Source organism: Ochlerotatus camptorhynchus, unplaced genomic scaffold, assembly GCF_037179485.1.
Source record: "Ochlerotatus camptorhynchus isolate MF236.1 unplaced genomic scaffold, CSIRO-AGI_Acam_v1.1 ptg000213l, whole genome shotgun sequence".
Classification (NCBI taxonomy): domain Eukaryota; kingdom Metazoa; phylum Arthropoda; class Insecta; order Diptera; family Culicidae; genus Ochlerotatus; species Ochlerotatus camptorhynchus.
The window spans coordinates 2,749,351-2,762,032 of NW_027040703.1; the positions used below are offsets into that span (position 1 = coordinate 2,749,351).

The window sequence follows — 12,682 nt, forward strand, 5'->3', positions numbered from 1 at the left end:
CCCGGTATTACCAAGCCGGAGGCGATGGATTCAATTCCCAGTTTGGTTTATAAAATCTTTCGGTTAAGCAATTTTGTCGCGTTGTGCATAGATCACAGAGCTGCATTGTTAACAAAAGCTGTTATGTCCTAATTCCAGCTCTATCTAGAAACATCGCTAGAACTGGTCAGGCATATTGGCGATATATGAGCAAATCGGATGACTGTTTCTTTTTCCAATGTCCAGTTTGGTCTTGTCTACGGATTTTTAAATTTATTAGGGATCGATCTACGAACAGACCATACATAGTATGGATTTTCTAGATTTTTAAACATTAAATCAAAGTGTTTGTTACTTTACGACAAACATAGTGTAGTACTAGAATTTCGACTGTAATGGGGTAAGCGGTGGAAACTAACGATTTTAAATTGGCTCACTACTTGACTAGCCTATTGGTTCCAAGCAAATCGATTAACGTATCCCATTCTAGTCGAAATTCTAGTACTACACTATGGAAGTTAGACAGATAAAATGAAGGGTTTGTGGATTTTCCTATGTTTCGAGGGGTGCATCGATTAACTTGGGACCGAAGATAGTACCAGAGCTAAGCCAAAAAGTTGAGCACGTTTCTTCAGCACCTTCTAGTCTTAGAGTTACCTCTATGATAGAAGTATCATAGAGGTAACTCTAAGACCAGAAGGTCCCGAAGAAACGAGCTAAACTTTTTGGCTTAGCTCTGGTACTATCTTCGGTCCCAAGTTAATCGATGCACCCCTCGAAACATAGGAAAATCTACGAACCCCTAATTTTATCTGTCAAACTTTCATAGCGAATCAAAACAAACATAGTGTAGTACTGGAATTTATACTAGAATGGTGTACGTTAGTCGATTTGCTTGGAACCAATAGGCTAGTCAAGTAGTGAGCCGATTTAAAATCGTTAGTTTCGAATTGATTGTTGGTAGTATGATGTCCGTATGAAACAGTTTGCATAGCGAGGATCAAGTCTGTCCGGAGTAAATTCGTTAGTTACGCTCTTCGCCACCTTTCTTGGAATGATCCAACGAACCTTCCACCCTACGAAGATCGCTGCCAACTTCTGGATATTGACACTCTTGAACGTAGGTGGAAGATTACAAGGGCGTAGCCAAGTTTCGAGCTAGGGAGGGTCGAAAAAAAATTACTATTTGGCCGAATGCTATTTCACCGAACGCCATTTCACTGAAAGCCTTTGTGTTGCTGAGTTTAGGGGAGGCAATTGCCCCCTCCCCTCTCGCTTCGCCTATGGAACCTATTAACCAGGTGGTTTCTGCAGCAAAAGTGCTGATAAGCAAAATCGACTCTCCTGGGATTTTGGACGAATTCGAAATCTATGTACCTACGATCGAGGAGTTTCCTGCATCTCGGACCCCGAGCAGCTAATTACGGATTACATGATCCAATACGGTTCATTTCTGCACGTTTCTATGCTTTTTTCGACTTCAACCTTTCGTCACCGGATTCAACGTAGTCTGCTGGATATGTGACGGTTAGAGAGCGTCTAGTATAAGAGAGGAGCGGATTCAAAACAAACTGCATTGGCACCTATGCCTAGGTTATTTCTAGCAACGCTGCCAATGCAATCAAGATAGGCGCTGTTAGATTGGCTCTGGTTTTGACAGTTCGTTTGGCTCAAAACCAGCCAGTCCCAAGGCGGATAATCAAAGGTGCCACCAGGCTTGCTGAAACTCTTCAAACTCACTGGAGGTTTTAAAACACTCTTATCTTGCGAGTTTAGCCAGCCCTCACCTCGAGTGAGTGGCGGCAGGAATATGGAAGAAGTAAACAAAACCTCCTCGAGAGATAGGGAGAGTGAACTTCAGCGAGAGTATGATTTGACGTGACGTGCGCTTTTAGAGACTCCGGATGACTTTTTTGTTCGACGCAAGAAGGTCAGAGTTCACCCAGAGTGAGAGTAAAGCTGGGTTTAGACTAGGCAAGTCAAATGATTTGAGTTGAATCTTAGATAATTAAAACATAGATTGCTCAGTCGGACATCCCTGCTTTTACTCGAAAAGTAACATTGATAGCGCGCTATCTGTCGGCCAACGGGTGAGCTAAAAGTTTAGCAGCCGAAATGGGTGCGCATTTCGAATCAAACCTGCCCTGCGTACATTAATGTTTTGGATGGCGCATTCCACGTCTGACGTTGAAAATTGACATTTTTTCACATCGGTTTTGTTTTGCTTTTTATTAGCTGTGTTCAATCTTAAGTGGTGGAGAAATATTGTCAATATTATTGACAATGTGCAACTATATTGTCATGAATATCGTCAATCTCTATACATTCCGATTCCGACTCGCTAAATTGAAAGTCAACATCCATCGAACTAATGCCAACGTGAAATTTGGCTCGCAAGGTTCCGATTTAAGGACGGAACAGCTGTTGGTAGCAGTCTGCAGATAAGAAAAGTTTATAAAATATTATTGAAAATTAATAGACATCAATTAACGCTAATTCCTGAGTTTTGCAAAGCGGAATAATGAAGTCGTCATCCTGGAAGTGATTGCTGCAAATAACCGACTCTTTCGATAATTTCATGGCACCGCAGACGTTAATCCAATTCTCCAAGTCTCTTGAGCTGGAACCCAAGAAAATATCATTCAAATGTTCATCAAAAAACAACAGCTGGTTTTCACTGGAACCTTGTGAAACGTTTTTGAACTTGGACTGGAAGCAGCTATCGTACAATTTTGAAACTCCCACCCGAGCCACCGTCGAAACCCTATTTTGGTTTCTGGTATGAATCACTGTTGTTTTAGACAGAAATCGGTAATCAAAGTGTTTCTTCACGCAAATGCAGATATACACGTTAATCACAAATTACTCTGCCTATGATTAAATAAGCCGTATACAGCGTGTGTTTACTCAAATTGGGCGTAAATTGGACGAATTAAAACATGGGAAAATTTATGACTATCTTGCATAAAAATAAATCATATAGAGATTAGTGACGTTTAACGCACGCACACTAGAGGGAGAAACGCCGTGTAAAGTTGTTTATTATTTTCCTCTGGCTAACCTAAAAAATGTATGAAAGTAGATCTGTCAAAATGAGTTTGACATCGATTTGTTATGTATTTTCCTCGGATATTCACTAACACGCTCTCACATATCGCACCGTACGTGAAAATCTCTATATGAACACCATTTGGGTTTGTTTGCTATGCACCCAATCAAGATAATTTCTTTGTGCAATCTAAGTAAATTAATCTTAGCGTGCAAAGTTATGAATGCGCAGGGAGAAAAAATAGTTCACCCGTTGACCGCCTTTCTCAGTAAGGCGCCACATTTTTGTTGTCAGTTTATTTTCCGCAGTGGCAAATCTATGTTTTAATTATCTAAGGTTGAATTCAAATGGCTTGAAAAGTTGAGCCTGTTTCATCTTTTTTCAATTCAAGTGAGTTGATCAAGTCAGTTGAATGGCATGGTTTACACGTTCATTTCGCGTTCAAGTCAGTTGAATTCAACTGACTTGATCAATTGACTTGCCCTGTCTAAACCCAGCTTAAGAGCGTGTGAAAACATGAACATGGCAGCAAACCTCTATGCCAATCATACAAGGTCTGGAATAACAGACAGCTTGCTGGTGTTAGAAGCAAACATGTTGTAAACATTGCTGAACAAGCGAATGACGATATCACGGCAGCACAACATTCCATACTGCGAATGGCAGACGTGTCGTCACAGAAAACAGCTGTTTCGTGTAAAAACATAAACATTGCGATGAAATACGAACACCACTAAACATTTCCACATTTCACTAATACCAATAAGCCGGTTGGGCCAGACCTTGACATCGAGCAAACCTCACTCTCATTTTATCCCCCATCGCTCACAAGCTCTGAAGCTAAGTGAAATGATTGGGCAGCAGGCATTCTACTCCTCATAAAAATGCTACGCTCGGCTCATTTCGAACTCGCTATCAATCCTGGGTGCCGAATGAAAAAAGGTATAATCAATCCTCCTCGTGTTTATTCGCGAAATTCACATCACTTGCGTACACTGATAAATTGAACTATTCCCATTTTGCTTGAAATTTAATCAAATTGACATTAAACTCAGTTTAATCATATCGAATGATTAAAAATTAATCCTTTCTTTCTAAAAAATAAGCATCTGATATTAATTCCAGTTTAATCATGGTTGATTAGATTGTAGATTATCTTTTTTCGAATTAATTCTAATCATTTTTGATTCTATTTTAATAATTTTTGATTGAATTTTAATCTTTTTTGATTATATATCAGTATTGAAAAAGAATAAAATTTAATACTGGAAAGATTATTTCGATTTTAATCATGCATGACTACTGCCGAAGTAATTATGGCTCGGACTCAATAAGGTGAAGCGGGAATCTGCATAATTTTCAAGTTTTTTTGATTAAATTTATCTTTGAGTGTAAGAAATCAATTTGGCAAGGCATTTGTGACCAGCATACACATTCTGATCGTATGAAACAGGTCCAAAACTGTCTAAATCCGCGCGTCAACTTTTTTGTTTTGACACTGTTTATTGCAAAATAGTGAACTTTTCGTGAACATGTACGGCAAATAACTCAATAACACTTCATGCTATTTCAAAACTACCCAAATTTGGGTAGAATCCACCCAGATCGGTCAAAACTGAACCTACCCAAAAATGGGTAAACTGTGTTGGGAGTGACAAGTTAACAAATGATCAACATTGAAATGAATCCAATCGACGTTGTTCATTTGTCAACTCAGTGCTAACATTTGAAAACGGCGCAAAAGCCATTTGTAAACAAATGGTTTGTGGGCCCGCATAAACGCGAACCATAAATTGACCTTACCTAAAATGGTTAAAAATTGTTTATAATCCCTGCTAAACTTTAACTGAAATGGTTATGGAACTTTACATGAACGTTTAATGATAAAGTTTCAACCTTATGTATTATGGTTTTTTGGAACTGGACCTTACAAATAATGGGTTGTTAAGAACCATTACCGTTCCAAATTCTTGTTTTCTCCATACATTTTCGGAAAGAGAACTATATTAGAACCTTTTAACTTATGGTTTGAGAACTTTTATGGTAATGGTTATGGTAGTCAGTAAGGTCCACGAATGGTTTTGTAACATCGATCAACTTTATGTGGAATATATCGCGAATTGGTTGCCTGTAATTTACTGATTACCAATTCACGATATATTCCACGTAAAGTTGAGCGATAATACAAAACCATTAATGGACCTTACTGACTACCATAACCATTACCATTAATGTTCTCAAATCATAAGTAAAAACGTTCTTATATAGTTCTCTTTCTGAAAATGTATGGAGAAAACAAGAATTTGGAATGGTAATGGTTCATAACAACCCATTATTTGTAAGGTCCAGTTCCAAAAAACCATAATACATAAGGTTGAAACTTTATCATTAAACGTTCATGTAAAGTTCTATAACCATTTCAGTTAAAGTTTAGCAGGGATTATAAACAATTTTTAACCATTTTAGGTAAGGTCAATTTATGGTTCGCGTTTATGCGGGGGCCCTTTACTCGCTACCCGAAGAACGCCCACGCAAACCAACAGCATCGTCAGGAAGGGAAAAATTTCCCCTACCCGATGTTGCTGTTGTGTCGCGTGGATGTACTTCAAGTAGTGAGTAAAGGGCCCACAAACCATTTGTTTACAAATGGCTTTTGTGCCGTTTTCAAATGTTAGCACTGAACTTGTCACTCCCAACACAGTTTACCCATTTTTGGGTAGGTTCAGTTTTGACCGATCTGGGTAGATTCTACCCAAATTTGGGGAGTTTTGAAATAGCGTGTAGCATTCCAGCTAGCATTGGGCGATCTTGAGGCAAGAATCGATCTTAGTGAATCGATTATTTTTTTTTGAAAATAATCGATTCACCGATTTAATCAATCATTTTGAATCGATTCATTTTTCAAAATAGCACAAACATGTTTCAAATATAACGGATCATAGGAAAGTTGGTGCAGATTAACGCAACTAGGTATCGCATGACAAGTTTTGGCTTTGCTTTAATTCGCCAATAGTATGTACTTCACATTCTCTTTCACACGAAAAAGTCCCACGTCTCGCTCTGTCAAGAAAAATAAACCATCGAACGGTAGGGTTTTTGATCTAATTTCCGTCCTACTAAGCACACCCCGCGCTTCACTCTTCTGAACGAGTTTAAACAAAAAATGGAATACTTCTGTCAAAAATGACTTCTAAATTTATTCACCTTTCCATACGTACCGTTGGATTTGATAAAGAGTCAAACAATGTTGAGATAATTTTAAAAGCTAACACTGTTTCTTGATTCTAAATTCGTCCTACGAGTTTCAATTCCGTCCTAACGCATTGAAACGTCATTAGATTTTCTTCGTCCTACGGATGATGGTAGAAAAAGTGGATTCGCCAGGAGCGCTTCTTTTGTTTTGAGGACAATGAGTGTAAATATTCATACAATGCGCTGTAATAAGCTTCATGTTGTGGCTTATGAACTAACGGATCGGAACAAACTTATTATTGATTTGTGCACGGTGAAATCATTGATATTCTTGATGATTTCTGCTCGATAGAACGGAAATGGGTGATTACGACGAAGTAGTGCTCTTCCCTACCAGACACTAAAGCTTAACAAGCAATTCATCTATTTAATGGAATGACCATCCAGTTCAGGACTTTAGTCTAATAAATCTTACTTGTGTTAACTTTAATGTTATTATTAAAATAAAGGCATTAGTAGATTGCCTTGTGCGGCTTATTTATTACATCAAAAATCTATTAGGTGCTAATAGAACGTCTTGTAAATACTGAATACATACTCAAATTGAGTCTGAAAGTCTTTCCATTTTTAATTTGGATTTATGTGATTCATTCCATCATCCCAATTCCCAAATTTGATCGAATCGGATTTTCCGGTAGGAAAACAATAATAACGCCATATATTAAAATAGAATTCTATTATGTAAGTCGAGACGAGCTTCACAGAATTAATACCAAATTAGACTAGTAACCACAATGATCGCCACGACTCGGCTTATATAATAGAACCGATGTCCGCTAAGATTAAAACATTTGCTTCACCTCATTAGTTTGATTTGGAATATCGTATCATCTACAATCACTAATTACACAGCGGAAGTTATAACGAGTTGAGGTTACAATTTGTAGGGTAGAGAACTACTTCGGCCTAATCGATCATTTTGGGCCTATCGAGCAGAGAACTTTAAATAAATCCATGATTTCAGAGTTAACAAGTCAATTATGCATTTGGTACGAAACTTTAGTTAAAAAGTTACCGAACGATGTCAATAAGAACACGTGAATGTTTGCACCCATTATTCTCATAACAAAAGAAGCGCTCCGACCGAATCAATTACAATTTGATTCCCTTTATCAAATCTTACGGTACGTACGAAAAGTTAATAAATTTAGAAGTCATCTACAGTGAAAACATTCCATTTTGTGAAAAAAAAAATCCACTCGAAAAATAGAGGCAAAAGGCGGGTTGTTGCATATCGTGTAGGTATTAAGACATTGTTAACCCAATTACTCGGAACATGGAACTGCAAATCGCTCGGCTTCCCGGGTTGCGATAGGTTAATCTATGACGAACTTCAACCACGCAACTTCGAAGTCGTAGCACTGCAGGAACTTTGGTGGACGGAACAAAAGGTATGGAAAAGCGGGCATCGAGCGGCTACTTTCTACCAGAGCTGTGGCACCACCAACGAGCTGGGAACCGGCTTTGTAGTGCTGGGTAAGATGCGCCAACGCATGATTGGTTGGCAGCCGATCAACGCGAGGATGTGCAAGCTGAGGATTAAGGGCCGTTTCTTCATCTACAGCATCATCAACGTGCACTGCCCACACGAAGGTAGACCCGACGACGAGAAAGAAGCGTTCTATGCGCAGCTGGAGCAGGTGTACGACGGCTGTTCGCAACGGGACGTCAAAATCGTCATCGGCGACATGAACGCTCAGGTAGGACGGGAGGCAATGTATAGACCGGCAATCGGGCCAAACAGCCTGCATGCCGTATCGAACGACAACGGCCAACGATGCGTAAACTTTGCAGCCTCCCGGGGTATGGTAGTTCGAAGTACCTTTTTCCCCCGCAAGGATATCCACAAAGCCACCTGGAGATCACCTGACCAACACACAGAAAACCAAATCGATCACGTTCTAATCGACGGGAAACTCTTCTCCGACATTATCAACGTCCGCACGTACCGCAGTGCGAACATAGATTCGGACCACTACCTAGTTGCAGTATGCATGCGCTCAAAACTCTCGACGGTGCATAACACACGTCGAAGTCGAACGCCACGACCCAACATTGAGCAACTACGGGACACCGGAGTTGCCCAGGACTACGCGCAGCAGCTGGAAGTTGCGCTACCCACGGAAGAGCAGCTTGGCACAGCTTCTCTTGAAGATGACTGGAGGGACATCCGTTCAGCCATAGGTAGTACTGCTGCAGCGGCACTAGGTACTGCAATCCCGGACCGAAGAAATGACTGGTTTGACGGCGAATGCAAACTGTTAGTAGAGGACAAGAATGCAGCACGGGCGAGAATGCTGCAACACCGCACGAGATTGAATGTGGAGCTACAGACAAGCGCAGAACAGACAAAACTCGGTTTTCCGAAGGAAGAAGCGTCAGCAGGAAGACCGAGATCGCGAGGCGATGGAAAATCTGTATCGCGTAAACGACACACGGAAGTTCTACGAGAAGCTAAATAGTTCGCGCAAAGGCTACGTGCTGCAAGCCGATATGTGCAAGGACTTGGACGGTAACCTTCTCACGAACGAGTGTGAGGTGATTGAAAGGTGGAAGCAGTACTATGACGAGCACCTCAACGGTGAAGCAGCAGAAAACGAAGGTGGCACGGCAACAGACCTTGGAGCACGCGCAGAAGACGACAGGCTACCGGCCCCTGATCTTCAAGAAGTTGAGGAGGAGATCGGTCGGCTGAAGAACAACAAAGCAACTGGTGTAGATCAACTACCAAGTGAGCTATTAAAATAGGGTGTGGAAGCACTGGCTAGAGCGCTGCACTGGGAAATTGCCAAGATTTGGGAGGAGGAGATATTACCGGAGGAGTGGATGGAAGGTGTCGTATGCCCAATCTACAAAAAGGGCGACAAGTTGGATTGCTGCAACTACCGCGCGATCACACTGCTGAGCACCGCCTACAAGGTACTCTCCCAAATTCTATGCCGCCGTCTGTCACCATATGCAAGAGAGTTCGTGGGGCAATACTAGGCGGGATTCATGGGTGCCCGCGCTACCACGGACCAAATTTTCGCGATTCGGCAGGTTCTGCAGAAATGCCGCGAATACAACGTGCCCACACATCATTTGTTCATCGATTTCAAATCCGCATACGACACAATCGATCGAGACTTCTTCGGACAGTAGAGGACAACAAGGCCTTAGCCTGATTGGTAAGGTAAGTAACCCAATTAATAATTTTAGTTGCAGACCGGCTTGGGCGGAGAAAAATGGGTTTGTGCAGTTAATTATTGCCTTTATAAGCTGTTTTGAAGTTAAAATGTTTCGTTGTCTATTAATAAAATTTATAATTTGTATAGTAGTTAAGAACCCGATAATGTATCGCTGACAGATCACAACTTGTTGCTACTTTCCACTAAATTTTTTTAAGATCCTGGCGATTATTTTTAGACTATTTAGATCAACTTTGAGTAATATTGAGTAACTATATTTTACTCCGTGCAAATATATTTATCCTGAGCAGGGTTGCTTCTACTCACTTGCTATAAAAAAAATATTTTTCGGAATTATGCAATCATTAGATGTTATAATGGTATGTTCTACTTTTAAGTAACAGGAAGAGGGTGTAAAGTATGTGTTTGACTCATAAAACCTTTCAATTTCGCTTTCAGAGCGTCACAATCAGCCATCTTATGATTCGTGAGCGTGCACTCTGAGTGAGCGCTCACGAGTCGTAAAATCGCTGATTGTGACGCACTGAAAGCAATATTGACAGATTTTATGTGTCAAACATATAATTCATGACCTCTTCTTGTAACTAACAAGTACTAATTAGCATTATACTATTTCATGATTTCATAATTCCGAAAAACGTCTTTTTATAGCAAGTGAATGGAAGTAACCCTGATCCCGAGAACAGCTGCCCCTAGACTGCACCATTTAAATCGAATGAGCGCGAGTAAGAGGGAAACAGATTAGTGGGAAAACAAAGCGTCCGTTCATCCATGTGTGCTAGATAGAGAAAGACAATTAAACGTCAATTTTTTTTGGATTGAAACAAAAATCGAATGAAAAGGATCGATTCAGTTGATTTTTTTCGTGTTTGAGATCGATTAAAAAAAATCGATTAATCTAACCAAAATAATCGATATTTTGTGTTTCGATCCAAGATCGCCCATTGCTAGTTCCAACCCTCATGTAATTAATCATTTTGTCAAGCTTCTGCATTTATGTTCCATCAGATGACACAGCTGTTGTTTGCGGTGACATCTATCGGAAACTAGACACAATCTGTTTTCCTATAATTGTTCACAGAAGACACTGCAGTGCAAAACATGTATGGTACCTCTATATATGCATTTAGATTATTATTCGATGTCCCTCCTTTTTTACACATTCTGCACACAAAATAGCTCACCCCTCACAGAATTTCCCGCCGAATTTTATGTATGGGGCGGGGCATAAAGTATCGTTTGCGCAGAATATGTAAAAAAGGAGGGACTTCAAATGTTAAAGCAAATGCATATATAGAGGTACCAGACATGTTTTGTAGTGTCAGGTACTCTATTTTGTAATCTGTTAAAGGAAAATCACAAATCGAGTATCAACAAAATACATGGCATGTTGAGAGATTGAGCTTGTGAGAGAGAATTTCTCTCTCAAATTTGAAATTTTTTGGCTCTCTGAAGACTGGTAGTAAAGCAGGTAAAATTGTATGGGGAAAAATCATTTTTATTTAATTGTAGCTTGTTTAGCTTTAATTCCCGGGAAAAAACTGAACGACAAAGTCCCTAATAAATTTCTTTAGGTTGTCATTCACTTTTTTTGACCTGAAAATGCACCGAAAGCAAATTATTCCCACTTCTCTCAATTTTCATATGGGGATTTTTATCACTTCCTACCAGCGGAACAGCGCCATCTCTGTGGAAAATGGTCGAACAAAATGATTAATTATCCACCTTGAGCCACACGGCGAATGAGAACGACTCAAATTTGAGTTTAGTTCACTCATAATCGCCAAAAGTGCAGGAACTCAGCGATGAGTTAATTTGCCTCATGTTTTTCCAGGATTTTCCAGGGAAAAATTCCCGAATTTGAGAAAAGTAAAGATTGGATTCACTCAGTCTATTGGTACTACTCCGAGACTGAATAAAATTTTCGTCAATTTCCCCATTTTCCGGCAAATTTTTAGGTTTTCCACAGAAAACCATGGGACAAATTTTACTCATCGCTGAGTTCCTGCACTTTTGGTGATTATGAGTGAACTAAACTCAAATTTGAGTCGTTCTCATTCGCCGTGCAGTCTGCTCCTCTCTTATACTATACACTGAGGCAAAAGAACGTAAGAATTTCATAAGCACCACTTATGAATTTTAACCACAATAAATCGGTATGCATTTAATTGATTTGCCTTATGAAAAATAATGTTTACAAAATATATATATATATATATATATATACATATAAAATGGAGCACACTGATGAGCTAGCATTGAAAATGTGTTTATTTTCAAAATTATTGGGGGTGGCACTCTTGCATCATCGATTTAATCCCCAATAGTTCACTGAACCTCCTAATGTAGCCATCGGAAATCCACTATACCCGTTATCGAAGTTCCTCAGACCCTCAGACCAGTTATAGGTCACTGTAAGGATTTCACCAAGTTCAAATTCCCTGGCAACTTAGCAAAAAGCAAAGAATGCAATCGAACGCCTCCAAAAAAAAACCAATTTCTGCTTCCTTCAGGTTATTTTATTCCCTTCTAAAACCCTTAGTGCTCGATATTTTTCTGCTTTTTTCTAATTCTAATGTTTTGTTATTCAAATGAAAGCTGGGTACCCGGGTACCTCGTCAAGCACATAACGGTTAATAGACTCTATATACACGTAGGCCAACTTCATTAGAATTATCAGAATTTCCTCAGCACGAATTGTGGGACACTAAATGAAATTGCTCACTTTCGTGTGCCTATATAAAAGTTCCTACACTGCCCACATTCGTAGGTCGGAAGGTAATTATTTATGAATAGAATTCCTGTCAGACACTGCTGAGAATTCTGAACGCTGCTAACGGAAGGTAGAAAACGAATAATTAGGTCAACTCCTGCTACTGAGGCGGGAAAGCTATTTTCTTCGCTGGGAAAAACCGCTTCGTCAGTCACAACAAAGCCAGCGACCTCTATTTCCTATTATAGCATCAGAAAAAACTTCTAATAAGTATGCATCGTCGATTCGATCGAGACGTAGGTATCCAATGAAGTCCCAGGGTAATCAACTCCAGCAATTTATTCCTTCCACATTGTGTGCCTCCTTTCGTAGAATATGTATTCCGCAATTAGTTTCCGAATTACGAGCAGCACTTCGTTCTTTTCATCTGTTTCCGTCTCTGAGCTAAACTCTGAAGCAAACCACTGTTTCAATCGTCATTGATATGTGTTTTCGTTGGGT

The 12,682-nt window shown here is 39.8% G+C and overlaps 1 protein-coding gene across 1 annotated transcript in view; it reads left to right on the forward strand.

Moving 5' to 3' along the window:
• The window catches only part of barc (RRM1_TatSF1_like and RRM2_TatSF1_like domain-containing protein barc), a 281,458-nt gene that overhangs the window by 22,713 nt on the left and 246,063 nt on the right, over positions 1-12,682 (forward strand). The gene's annotated exons all lie outside the window — the stretch shown is intronic.